Here is a 14830-nt window from a genome sequence, read left to right as displayed (position 1 = left end):
TGTACTTAGAGTGGAAATATATCAAAAGTAACAAACAATAGGGCTGCTTGTATAACCTTATTAAACAAAAATTTAATTCCACAAATTACTAACAAGGACCTTGGCAAACAACAATGTTATTGAATTAATTATCTGACTTTTGGTATAACAATTCTGTGGACTATGCCTCAATGAAGAGTAGCTCCCTGCTTTAGGTGGTGGGGACAGATCTTGGTAGCATGTAGAAAAGAATAATCCTCAGGAATCGAATGAGACAGTTGCACTAAACATGACATTTATTTGGGTGATGCATAAAGATCTAACTTAAAAGTTTGGCTTTCCACTGTAACTAGAAGCTAAAGCAAGGAGTCAAGGAGAGGCCAATAATACTGTTTTGGTCACCAGTCAAATCCAAAAGGCAGCCAGGACCACACAATTGCATCTACTGCCATGAAAGGGATGTAAGATTAGGGAAGTGGGCTGTTGGTACCGAAAACTCCTTCTTCCATTGCACTGAAAATATACCCATACCCATCCATTTACATATCAACTATATGATATCATCTGTCTATATTGATGTCTAACTATCTATTGGTGTCTACCTATCTATCATCTATCTAATGTTTTCTTTTTGTAAAACTAGTATTAAAAATGTTCTTAATTTCTACCTATAGCTATATGGAGTAAATATCCTTTGATATTTGAAGGCTTGTGTTTCCCAAGACAAATGAGTGAATAAGAAAAAATTGTGATATATATATAGATTATCTTGATACTCATAATAATCCAAGAGTTCTTATAAATGGGCAAGAAAACAGATATGAAAATGGGCAAAATATTAAAACTCAAAGACAAGGAAACCCGCATAGTCAGTAAAAATAAAAAATAATATTTTACCTCGCCAGTGGTTGGAGAAATGCAAATTGAAACAATATATTTATTTACCCATCAAATCGGCAAAAGTTAATAAGAATTTTCCTATCCAGTTTTGTCATGAATGTGAAGAGAGGGAAACTTGTGTGTTCTTAGTGGTAATGTATTTTTAATGCCATTTGTAAGGAAACAAGTCAGTGGGATTCATTACATTCAAAATGTTGTGCAAACATCACCACTATTTCCAAAATGTGTATCACCCCAAAGAGAAACTGCAGTCATTAAGCAAGAAACCCTATTAACCCCTTCATCTATTCCTGGTAACCTCTAACCTATTTTCTCACTCTATGAATATGCCTATACTAAATATTTCATATGAGTGAAATCATATAATTGTCCTTTTGTGAATGAACCTTAGTGTATTACACTAAGCCTACTTTCAAGGTTCATTCATGTTGTGGTATGTACCAAAAGACCATTCCTTTTTATTGCTAAATAATATTCTTTGTATGTATATGCACATTTTGTTTATCCATTCATGTGTCAGTGGACATTTGGATTGTTTACACCTTTTGGCTGTTGTGAATAATGCTGCAATGAACATTGGCTTACAAGTGTGTTTTCGAATCCCTGATTTCAGCTCTTTTGGATTTATGCCTAAAAGTAGAATTACTAGGTTATATGGTAATTCTACGTTTAACTTTTTGAGGAACCACCAAACTGGTAGGAAGTGCTTTTGTTTTGTATTTTCCTAATGGTTGATAATATTTAAATCTATTTATGTGTTTATTGGTCATTTGCATAGACTCTTTAGAACAACATCTATTCAAATCCTTTGCCTTCTCACTGAGCGGTCTTTATGCTGTCGAGTTGTAAAAAATTCTCTATATAGTTTGGATGTTAAACCCTTGTTAGATATATACAAATATTTTCTCTCATTCTTTAGGTCATTTTTTCACTTTTTTGATAATATCCATTGGAAACATTAGTGTGTGAGAGAAACATGGATTCAGTGCCTCCCTCATGCCCTTAACTGGGGCCCTGGTCTGCAACCCAGGCATGCGCCATGACCAGGAATCGAACCAGTGACCCTTTCACTTGTGGGATGACAACCAACCTATAAAGCCATACCAGTCAGGGCAAAAGTTCTTAATATTTATAAAATTCAATATACCCATTTTTAAAATTTCTGTTACTCGTGCTTTTGGTTTTATACCTAAGAATTGATCGCCAAATTCAAGTTCATAAAGATACCCTTACATTTTCTTCTAAAAGTGTCATAGTTTTAGATTTTATATTTAGTTTGTTGATTCATTTTTGAGGTGATTTTTATATATAGTACGAGGCAGGGTTCCAAGTTAATTCCTTTGTATGTGGAAATCCAGTAGTCCCAGCACCATTTCTTCTTTAAAAAAAAAGTTTTTAAAGTTGTTGTTCAAGTACAGATGTCTCCATTTCCTCGCCACCACTTCCCCAAACACTGCCTACCCTTGATCCTACCCCCCTTTGGTTTTGTCCATGCGTTTTGTATGGGTTCTTTGATGACCCTTCCCCATTTTTTCCCATTACCCTCTCCCACCTCCCCTCTGGTTACTGTCAGTTTGTTCTTAATTTCAATGTCTCTGGTTATATTTTGCTCGCTTGTTTGTTTTGTTGACTAGGTTCCACTTATACGTGAGATTATACAGCATTTGTCTTTCACTGCTTGGCTTATTTCACTTAGCATAATGCTCTTCAGATCCATCCACACTATCAGGAAGGGTAGGAGCTCCTTCTTTCTTTCTGCTGAATAGAATTCTATTGTGTAAATGAACCACATTTTGATCCACTCACTTACTGATGGGCACTTAGATTGCTTCCAGCACTTGGCTATTGTAAATTGTGCTGCTATGAATATTGGGGTGCATAGGTTCTTTTGAATTAGTGTTTCTGGATTCTTAGGGTATAATCCCAGCAGTGGAATTGCTGGATCAAAAAGCAGTTCCACTTTTAGTTTTCTGAGGAAATCCCATACTGTTTTCCACAATGGCTGCACCAGTCTGCACTCCCACCAACAGGGGACTAGGGTTCCCTTTTCTCCCCAACCTCGTCAGCACTTGCTCTTTGTTGATTTGGTTATGATGGCCATTGTCACTGGTGTGAAGTGGTATCTCATTGTGGTTTTAATTCGCAGCTCTTTTATGGCTCGTGATGCCTTCTATGAGTGTAAATATGAAAAAATACACTCACCCTGTGGTAATAATTGTTTACCCAGAAAATGAGAAGGTATAAAGCCTTTGGTAATTCCTGTTACTAAATTAAAGATTACCTTGTAGTATGGTACAAATCCTTCAGAAGATTTAACTAATATTTTATTAGAAATTAATTGAAAAACACTTCAGGAAGACCAATGTGAAATGAGTAAGAAAAACTTGTGGAACAGCTGGGGAAAGGTCTTTTGTCAAAGGAAAAAGAATGTTACCCCACACAAATTTAACCAGCTTCAGTTTTAATTAGCGACCATCAGAAAAAGGTAGAGGCCCACATGACAGTCTTTGCACAGAAGAGGCTGGAAGGAGTGAGACAAGGAGGCTTTGTAGGTGACTCTGGAGCCCCTGAGTAATCAAGGCAGAAAAGCAGTCACCTCAAGGAGCTCCCAGCTTAACAGGCTGTGTTGCATTCCCCTTAGTATTTCTAGAAAGCGAAAGCTTACACAGTCATTTTGTATGTAAAGGCCAAATAGAATTAGAATATTTCGTTTTAACCTTTGTGATTAATTATATCTTCCCACAGACCATTTTCCAGCTAATGTTAGGGCCTTGCTGCCACCTATGGGTAAGACTAGAGTGTCACAGTTTGCAGCAACACCAATCTGCTCTAGTGAGTTATTTAGTAGAGAATGTCAGCAGTAGCTAGCGTTTCAAACATTTTAGATCAGTTTGATTCAGTTCAAACAATATTCGTTATCAATATTAAACACTGAGTTAGGCACTGGGAAGTTGGAGGTAAATAAGCAAGGCTTTGATCTTCACAGAGCTTATAGTCAAGTACATGAGACAGATGTAGAAACACAATTTCAGTAGAGAATTGATTTCTGACTCTGGCTTCCAAAACTGTGAAAGCAATTTGTTGTTTAAAAAAGGAAGAAGAAAAATGGAGTAGAAACTCTATAAGGTTTATCAAAACCTCAGCCTCACACTTTGAAAGCTCGACATCCACAGCTGAAGAAAGGATGGTGAAGCACCACTTCTGTCACAGGTGGAATTTCTCCCAGGACGGAAACCTGACAGAGAGTTCCTTGGCAGCTCTGTTGACTGAGAAACCTCAACGAACTAAGGCAGAAATTTTCAACCTTTTTAACCTCATGGCACATTTAATCTCATGGCACTAAAATTCTGCAGCTTACCAAAAAAAATATTTTTTGCCCATCTGACAAAAATAGGTACAATTTTGATTCATTAACACCATATTTCTATTGTTGTGTTGGCTGTTGTCATTTTTTAAATTTGAAAATCTAAGGAATCAGAGTTCAGTGCCCCTGACTAAGCAGTCAGGTATTGAATTTTTTTTACATTTTTTTAGGAAAGTTTTTAAAAATTATTTTTTAAAAGATTTTATTTATTTATTTTTAGAGAGAGAGGAAGGGAAGGAGAAAGAGGGAGAGAAACATCAATATGTGATTGCCCCTCGCACATCCCCCACTGGGGACCTGGCCCCCAACCCAGGCACGTGCCCTGACTGGGAATCAAACCAGCGACCCTTTCGTTCACAGCCTGCACTCAATCCACTGAGCTACACCAGCCAGGGCAGGTATTGCCTGTTTTAAAAATTCTTTCAGCACACTGGTTGAAAACTGATGAACTAAGGAAAGAAAATGATCAAAACGGGCAAAGAGGGGTGCTAAATCAAAGCTTTGCCTCTGGCTCTGGCCAAGGTGCCCTTTCACAGTTGCTACTCCACCTGCAGCCCACAGAGCATCCCCGCATGCTCAGGTCCCAGGGGAGGAGGAGGGACACGTGAAGGCACAGAGATCGGGGTGATGTGCAGCTTTGATGTAGGTCTGGAGCAGCCAACTCCCAAACATCCACATGAACAGCAAGACATCTGATGCGCTTTGCTCTTTAATATAATTTTGATTGATCTCTTTCTAGGGTAACTGCTGGTCTCTAAGTGATGATGCATTTTCTCCTATCAACGTTTTGTGTATTATAACTCCTAACGCTGATCCCAGAATATAGATGGTTGAAATATAAATCTTATTAATACCTTATTTCCATTTTAGTGGCCCTCCCAGAATTAGGTTGTGTAAGTATTGTGTTTTAAATAAATAAAGTGTGGCATGATTACTTTGGCCATAATAGAAGTCTGACAGGACCAGCTGGAGATATTTGAAAAATTACAGCCTATTTCTACATGCTATCCAATGTACTAAAATCTATGAAAGCAACCTAATATTTACTTTAATAACTGATGATTGGTCTTGAAAATAATAGAAAAACACACGCAAAAAAACAAAAACTTATTAGTGTTTCACTTTTCATTTTCTTTAAGAATTTTTCTCATTTAAAAAAATATGCTTAATCTTTTATAGATGAGCTCAATATAATTTAGTTGAGTTCCCCCCTAACCTCGGTAAGATTTGTATCGATTTAGAAATAATTTTACAGACAACATTAGGAGAGTTGATTTTTTAATGTTCCTCCGTATCCACAGAAAAGCATACATGTAGCTTTAATTATGCCTTTTTAAATACAGTCAGAGTTCCCTTCATCCTAATGCTGCATATTTATTTATAGACTTGTTTTTAGGTGCTCTACTTTGTCAATAACTATGAAAATGTATTTTTGAGATGTTAATCTCTTTGTTTTCTTTCTTTTTTCCCTCCTTTCTTTCCTTTAATTAGTCTCTCAAGGTCTAAGTTGAGGACAGAGAGTATTTGGAGAGTGCATAAATAACTTTGGGAAAACAATGACAGAGGCAGTATGTACCCCCTCACCTGTCACCCCACACAAACACAAAGACACATGGGCACACCCCAACCAGAATCCTCTAGATCTGTGAAGGGGAGAGGAGAGATGGATGGGGGAGATTCTTCAGCACCGTGGCTCAGGGCAGGTCTATGCAGAAAGAATAGGGTGCCCCCTGAAGGAAGTTTGCAAACAGCTGTGAAGCAGCAGCAAGCTGAGAAAGCCTGAGCCCATGATGACCAAGGCCATGCCTGCTGCAGGGGGTAAGCAGGAGAGCAGAGCCCCCACCCTGACAAAGCCTCATCACTGTGTAGGATTCCACTGCCTGACAGCACCGAGCATTCTGCCCACCAAAATACAAGCACTCTGCTGTCTTCTGAAGAACCCCCATGTCAACCACACATGTGGACACACTCACTGATAGCCAGTTTGTCATGTGGATGGTACGTGTCTTCATTTAGCCTCCCCGCCCTCCAAGCTCCATTATTGGCTGACTTATCAGAAATCGGCCGTGGTGCCACATCTCTCACTTTGTTGTTTCAGGTAAGCTGCTCTTTATCTGTACTGAATTCTGTGAGTTATTCAAAATTTACAGTTATGTGTACTATCTTGGAATTTCCCATTTATTTGTTCCATATTGTACTAAATTTGGGATGTATTTGTCATAGGTTCATATTCAGGAGTGAGGTGATTTGTGGGTTAGATTTTTTAAATTGTGTGACTTTTTAATGTCAGTACATAATAGTAAGTAAACCAGAAGTATGCAGGGATGCATGAGTACAAAGTAATCTCTGCCACAGCACCTTCATCAAGAGAAAGAGTGCTGGCAGGGATCCTGCTCAGACTCCTCACCCCTGGCAGAGCTGGAGAGCTTTACCGCTGCTAAGATTTTGGTTTATGAATATGAATCACCCACGTGGCTGCTTCCTACTTCTTTTTGCTTTCTCCTTTTAAAATAACATAATTTCCATACACTGAATGTGCCTTCTTTGTGTACAGTTCTGAGCGTTTATAAATGTAATTAGTGTGCACCTACCTCTATAAGCAAGATATAGAACAGGTATCTCCCCCCAAATATCCATCCTTGTCCATTTGAAATCAACAACCGTCTCTACCCACAGTCCCTGGCAACTAATTCTCTGTTCTCTGACCAGAGTACTGCCTTGCAATAATGACATATAAGTGGAATGACACAGTGTGTAGCCATTTAAGTTTGTCTGCTTTCACATAGCATAGTGCAACTGAGAGTGATTCTTATAAAAATGCCCTATTTGCTTTTCAGCTCTAGTACTGCCTGTTCAGCAACATTTTGTTTTCCAGACACAGCCTGCCAATGTCACTTACTTACAAGAAATAAGTCATATTTAACACTGGGGAGAGACATATAAAGTTTATTAAGCAGCTCAACAATTACTCTGCAGGTGTAAATGAAGATTAATGGGTGCAGAAATGAAGGGGTGTGGAGAGCAATGAACGTGACCCTCTGGAGATGACTGACTTTTCTCGGCACAGGATTTATAAGTCTGTTAACATGGGATGTATTGCAGCTGAATCGTGATGAGGAGCAATTCCAGTAAGAAATAGTGGGAAAGGCAGTGCCGGCAAAGGGAACAGTGTGAACAAGGATATGGTAGTGTGAGCACGTGGGGTACATTTGGATGTCACAGTGCAATGCCATGTGGTTGCAGAAAGGGGTGTGAATCCATCTCAATTTCCTAATCCAAATACAAGAGCTGTTTTACAATGCCACCGAGCTGTGTCATGCTTAGCAAGTGCAACCAGAATGAACAGACTGTCCTGGGACTTGAAAAACAATGCTAGACAGATTCTTGAGAATATGAGTAATTAACTGAGTGTTTTGTTGATCTGATAAGCAATTGGAGCTGATTGGTAATAACTGCACATCAACTTCAGTTTTGTATTTCATTTTTTAAATAGTGAGGGGGAAAATTAGAGGACAAAGAAGTTGTTTTGAAGCAGGTTATTTGGTGCCCTCATGTCCCGAAGCCAGTTCTCTGCTGGGCTTGTGGAAGCAAGTCTGTCTCTTGCGGCCAATGACAGGCTGTATTCCTAACTCGCTCAGGAACCTACTGAAAAACTGCCCACTCAGACCTGTGCCCTACCTTTGCTTACCAGCATAAATCATACCTTTACTATATTTGATTTAATCTGGCAAGTACTTTCTGAGTGTCATCAGTGTCTCAGTCACACTTGGGGGGATAACATGTTGTTGGTCCAGACAGTATTTCCTTTCAAGGACCTCGAAGTCTGGTGGGGTGGACAGATGGGGAATGGGAACTTCACACAGTACTGGGTAGACACGGGAGCTGTGAGAAGGCTAACCACAGGGAGCTACAGGAATCCTCAGTGCACAGGCAACCTCACGCCCGTGCTGGGAACAGGGCCAGCGGGAAGTGGGCACTGGCGGGACTCCCAGACCTGAGGACCGGGTTTCAGGGAGAAGTCACGCACATTGGCCAACACCGCTGTCCATGAGAAAAGGGCTGGCTGAACCAGAGAGAGGATGCACAGCCAGAGGAAAGGATAGACCAAGAAGTGCGGAGATGGCCTGATTCTCCCCATCCCTGCAGCCTAAGCTCTGAGGTGCCTGGATTCCTCCCTGTAGCTGTAGCATGACTGCAGATGCCAGTGGCTGAGTGCAAGGCTGGGGACAAGGGGGCTGGTGAGTGAGGGACAGAGACGCCCCCTAGTGTGGAGGTGTGAAGCTCTGACTCAGATGACAGGAGTGTCACTGGGCATCTTTATATCTGGATGTGATGACTGGTCCTGATCCAAGGCCACCCCACCTGGCTCCTCCTGCCTTTACGTCACTTTGCTTCCAGTGGTTTTAGTTTTTTTCATGCTGGTGGTTGTTGCCTCCTTCCTGAAATCATGTTCTTTGCTGACCTGCTGCTCCTTAAAGTCCCTTTAATAGTCTTTAAGAAACTCCTGCTAGATCCTGCCAGGCAGCCTAACAGCAAGGAAATTCTAATTAGCAAAAAGGATAATCTAAGTGCCCATCAGTAAATGAGTGGATCAAAAAACTCTGGTGCATTTACACAATGGAATTCTATGCAGCAGAAAGAAAGAAGGAGCTACTACCCTTTGCAACAGCATGGATGGAACTGGAGAGCATTATGCTGAGTGAAATAAGCCAGGTGGTGAAAGACAAATACCACATGATCTCACCTTTAACTGGAACCTAATCAACAAAATAAACAAAAAAAGCAAAATATAATCAGAGACATTGAAATTAAGAACAAACTGACAGTAACCAGAGGGGAAAGGGGAGGGGATAAGGGAAAAAAAGAGTGAAGTGTTTACAGGAACAACTATAAAGGACACATGGACAAAAACAAGGAGGGTGGTTGAAACAGGGGAGGGAGGTGGGGATGGCTGGGGTTATGGGGAGGGGTGGGGGGGAAAGGCAGAAAACTTAACTTGAGCAACAATAAAATTCAAAAGTATTTAATAAAAATAAAATATATAAAAGAAGATAATCAATAACTGATTCTGTTATAATCCCTTTTGCTACTGTAAATTAGATACCTATTGAAGGATGACACCCCTGCCCTCAACTCCTTTAATCTAGGCAAAGAAAACATAGCTAATATACAGTGAAGTTAAAACAGAAACAAGCAAACAAAAACAAACAACGGCAGTACTCATTAGTTGTTCTTCCTTACTGTTTGGCACTCATACAGAGAGAAAATTAAAGGAAAGCTAGTTTGTTCTATTTTCCAAGTACCTAAATGTTTTACAAAAACTAAGTCTGTCTTCAATGTTTGCTATCAACCACAAATCTGCTTTTCAGCCTTCACAGAAATAGCATTGGCATCTCTCTAAGACAAATAATGTCACGTAGTTGGTTCTAAGTAAAATGGATAATGTGTTCATGTTTAATCAAGTAGATATACAAGCAGAAATGAGAGTAAATTAATGTTTATTGAATACCTTTTATACTTAGGAAGCATCATAGGAGCATAAAATATTGAATCCTCAAACTGGAAGATAGTTTCAGTTGAATTATGATAGAGCTTTTACAAGTCATTAGCACCAGAAATACAGAAGATTTACCTTTGAGATGTGGCATTGGAACATCTTATAGTGCATGCAAGTAATAACGAAGTCAATGACTTTTCGTACTCCAATAGTTAGTGATATTATCATAACGTTATAACTGATATTTTATTTTAATATCAAAATAAAATAATAAAGGTAATGGTCAATTTCCATTGAAATCCCAACTCATACCATTATAAAAACCTTTGTATGGGGGAAAGGTATTACATCTGGCTTTCCCAAAGAAGAAGCAGCACAGAAGAATTAGCTGTAAGTCAAAACAGGAGGAATTACTTAAAAATAGTTGACCTATTTCTAATTGTTTGACACATTTTGAGTACATATGGCAGGCACCTGACAACAAGAGCAAAAAAGGTAGAAATGAGAAAAAAAGTAAAGATATCATAAGGACCAAAAAGTGAAAAAATGCTAGCTTAAAGCCTATTAAGGAATGCTATAATATCTAAAATAAACATTAAAAGAACAAAAAAAGTATGTATTACCCCAAACTCATAGAGAAGGGAAATTTTGAAAAAGAACAAGTAAAACAAACAAACAAACAAAAACCCCAACAACCTAAAACAAACCAAAAAAGTGCAAAAATCAGGAAAAAATAAAAGAGGAAAAATAGCAAACAAATAGTAATTTGATAGATTTAAACAAAAATGTATCTGCAATTTCATTACATGTGAGTGGTATAAGTACAGAATAAGAAAAAGACTTTCAGACAACAACCTAAATACTCATCAATAAAAGAATGGATAATTCAAGTATGGTCAATTTGCCCAATAGAATTCTATCCTAGCATCACTATGAATAAAGTTTACCAATATAATGGTGAGAGAAGCAGTACTGAATTGTGTACATAACGAGTCACTCCATTTGGATAAAGTTCAAAATCACAAAATAACTAATGTACAGTGAGAGAAAACTGGAAGAGTCATTTAACTTTGGCAGGGTAATGACTGAGGGAGACTGCTGGGAGGTGACAATGTTTTAAATTTCAACTGGGTGGCTGTATGTTTACTTTTAAAAAGTCTTCAAGGTGTATATTCAAAATCTGTGTACTTTAGAAATACTTAATAGAAATGCTTATAAAAATAGAAATTATCAGCACAGGGCAACAAGAAATTTGTTTTGTTTTGTGTTTAAATAGTAGCAGAGTATGATGTGAAAAATGCTGAATTAGGAGCCAAAAATTCTGTGTTCTAGTGTTCATTGTGTCACTTACCAATTGTCCTTCCTTGGGTATGTCACTTAACTTCCCAGAATTTCATTATCTGTCTGTATCTGTAACATGGGTGATACAAGTACCAACTTAATGATACCTCTGGACCTGCCCTCATTTACTAGATGTGAGAATTAATAGGAACATATTTTATAAAGTACTCCTGAAGCTACAGTGCTCCTTGCAAGTATATTAATTAAAACTCTCCAAAGAAACAGAACCAGAAGAGAACAAAATTGATTTTTTTTACAGTGAAAAGCTGACATACTTTTAGGGAAAAAGAGCTAGCCAAAAGATGTTCTGCCCAAGCTGAAGGTTATGGTAAAGTCAGTGAAATACAGTAGACTTTCTTGAAAGAGAACAGAAGGCTGAGTCCTCTAAATTTTTATTTAATGGAATGACAATAGCTTATGTTCGGGGACAAATATAGTCACTCCAAAAGGCATAAAAATTCCTTCAATTGCAAGTGATTGTAGCCAAAAGTCTTAGAGGTATCTCAGGAACAGGAAATGCTCCGTCAGTCCCACTAATTCTAAGTCACTCCTTGTGCCTGGAGAGCTGTGTTATGGTAGGACCCCACCAGGAGGGAAGGCTGGAGGGCAGCTGCTCCAAAGGGTCCTGCGGCTTATCTATGAACAGAAGTAATGAGGAGCCACTGAGGACTTTGAAGCAGCATGGAGGCACGAATGGAGACCAGGAGGTGGGTTAATGTACTCTTCGACCTGGTCTTCTTTTCAGCCCTTGCGATGATTTCGCGAGCATCCAATCCCACCATTTCAACCTATGTGTCTTAGCATCATGTTTTCTGCCCTGTAACTTAACTGACAGAGCTTTCTTAGTATTTCTAAGTCACCCATTATTTACATGTTTCAGCCACAGTACTCAAAACGTTGTGGCCTCTCTGAATCCTTATTTAAATGAAAAATGCAATGAATATTACTACTAGATATTTCAATTTCTTTGGAGTGTTTAGTTTAATCTCAAAATTTTAAAATACAACTGGGCTCCCAGTGGGATACTTACTCTATTGTTTTCTAAGATTGTCAGAAATAATTCATCCTGGTTTATAAAATAAGCTGACCACAGTTTATTTTACTTTTTTTTCTATTTTTATTTATCTTTAAATTGAGCTACTTATTTATTTGTATATCTATTAATTCATTAATTAATTTTTGTTGATCACTGTTTAAATGATCAGGTTTAAAGAAGACCATAAAAAAGATCTTTCTGCCAGGGACTTCTAGAGATCTTCATGTTTTACATCCCGGTTCTATCAGTGAGCTATACACTTGATTTAAAAAAAAAACCTGAATATAGGGATTAGTTTTTTGAACCTTTTTGCATTTAATTTATATATTGTCCTCTATCATCTACAAAGTCTCTTTATTACAGTGCTTCAGTGGTACCTGCCTATTTCATTACTGCCTGAAGTTGAAACTGCCACTCATAGAAACAACTGTGGCTCTAAGAAATAACAGACAGGAAATTCAATTCCCTGAATCAAGACTGGGGATTTTCTTTGGCAGTTAAAAGGGAAGAAAGAGGTCTTTTCAAAGGCTTCTTTGAAAGTCTCTCATTAAAACCATTGTTCAAGATGACAATTTACAAGAAGGCCCATTTCCTCAACACGTTAATTTTTCAGCGTCCTTTTGTAGTGAATTATATTCATCTGTTTGCTTCTTCTTCTGTTTATTTCCCATCCAGACGAAGTGCCACAACATGGAGGGTAAAACTGAGGTACACAATGTTTCGCCGTCACCTAGCAGACAGGCTCCCGGCCAAGACTTGGCTGCACGAAGATTGTCAGTACACGTGTGGCGAGCTCCAGCCTCACCCCATCCCTCTTAGCAAACTACACACACACTCCGTTGTTTCTTCCAGATTGAAGACTAATGTAACTAAACAATTCTGATTTAGTTAATAATTTTTAAAGATGTTCATTCTATAGATTCAGAAAGACAAAAATGCATACCTGTGCATCGTCATGCTTACCAAATGAAGCTCATCGGTCCTGTATATGTTTAATACCACATATCAAAATTTTCTTTACATTCTAAAATTTAATAATAGCTCCATTTATCAAGTGACTACTATATGCCAGGAATGGGTTAAGTGCTCTCCATTTCACTACCCTGTTTAATCCTCACCACCACCCTAAGAAGATGCATTTATCTTTTTGTGCTGCAAAGGAGAACAGGGAGACATAACAGGGTCCAGGGCAGGGATTTCTAGAACAGATCTGCCTAACCACAGAATCTGCATTTTTAACTGCTGCATGATCAATCAGTCCAGCTCTCTTCCCAGATCGGGAACATTATGTCAGTGAAAAGTGCATTTCACTGGTGGGTAGGGCTCCAGGACTCCCCCCTCCTTTTTAGTCAAAGCCTTTGATACATTCTATTTTCTTTGAATACATTGTCATAAATAAGCTTATAAACCTTTGATCTAGATGACTTCTCCAGCTCCAATTAGGTCATTCAGATAGAACTAGAATTTTTTTACTATTTTTATTATTATGCAGGTAAGAAAACAGAAATTTTAATGAAATGTTTCAATCAAACAAAAAGGAAGATCATGTATTTAAACATTAAAAAAGAAAGACATTCATTATGTGCAGGGTGAGTAGGTAACACACGTAATCTTTCAACTATTTGCGAAGGGATCTGCAAACTATATCCCACAGGAGTGTGGGGGCAACTTTGCCTGCAAAGTCCCCCCGTCCGCCTCAGATGAAAGTGAAACTACCAAGACATGATCTGCTTGGGGAGGAGAGATGGCCAATCTCTCAGAGGAGAAAAGCCAAGAGCCTCTTCCTCAATGGCTTTTATTGGGTTGTAATACACAGGTATACAGGCAGCAAGGATCGAACAGTAGATAACATTTCAAAGAAATCTGAGGGCTTAGTCTGAGTCAGTGTCTGTCAGGAAAGGGGGTTGCAGAAACTTTGGGAGACATACTCATTTCCTGCTCAAACCTTATCATATGAATGAAAACACTCTTAGCAAAGCAGGCTTCACAGGACTTTAGGAACTCTTTCTTATGCCTGATCACCCCAGATCCCACTCTAGTGGTCAAGGGGCTGCACCGCCTCCCTCATCACAGGTTTTCAGGCTTAAGGGGATTAGAGCCAGGAAGTGCTTCTCCCAGAGGACATGGGGACTCGGGCTATGTCAGAATAGCTGAGGGGTGAGGATCCATCATTCCCTCTTAGTTGCAGCCCCCTGAGTCCTTCCATGATGGCCTCCCAAGTGATCATGTCTGACTTAGGTTGCCCCCACTCTTAGGGGTCTTACCCATCATCAACTAACCAGCCAAGCATTGGGGGCTGGGGATGAAGCAGAAGCAGGGCTTGCTGTCAGAGACAAGATTTATCTCCTTAGTGGCTTGCATTCCAAAGGCCGCTCACTCAGCCTTAGCCATGGGGGGCAGTTACAACTCCTGAAACCAGGCAGAGTGGTTCCCAACACAGGAGAGATCTGAGTACAGACTGTTTTGGAGACAGCTTAACTCTGACTCAGCCATCTCCAACTATGTACATAGTGTCTACACATGCTTTTATTCCACAAAGTATATGAAAGCTTTGGCTTTTTTTTCATGTTCTAAGCAACATTTGAAGTCTGAAAGGGTTGCTAACAGACAAATCATTCGTGAAGAAAAGCAGCTGAAAATTTCATAAATAGTGGCAATGTTTCCAGGTGCAATGTTTATAGGATTATGAGATCCTTTTAGAGGACAACTTCAA

The sequence above is a fragment of the Artibeus jamaicensis genome, unplaced genomic scaffold, assembly GCF_021234435.1.
Source record: "Artibeus jamaicensis isolate MK-2021 breed Jamaican fruit bat unplaced genomic scaffold, CSHL_Jam_final contig_923, whole genome shotgun sequence".
Classification (NCBI taxonomy): Eukaryota; Metazoa; Chordata; class Mammalia; order Chiroptera; family Phyllostomidae; genus Artibeus; species Artibeus jamaicensis.
Note: the sequence above shows the minus strand (reverse complement) of the source record.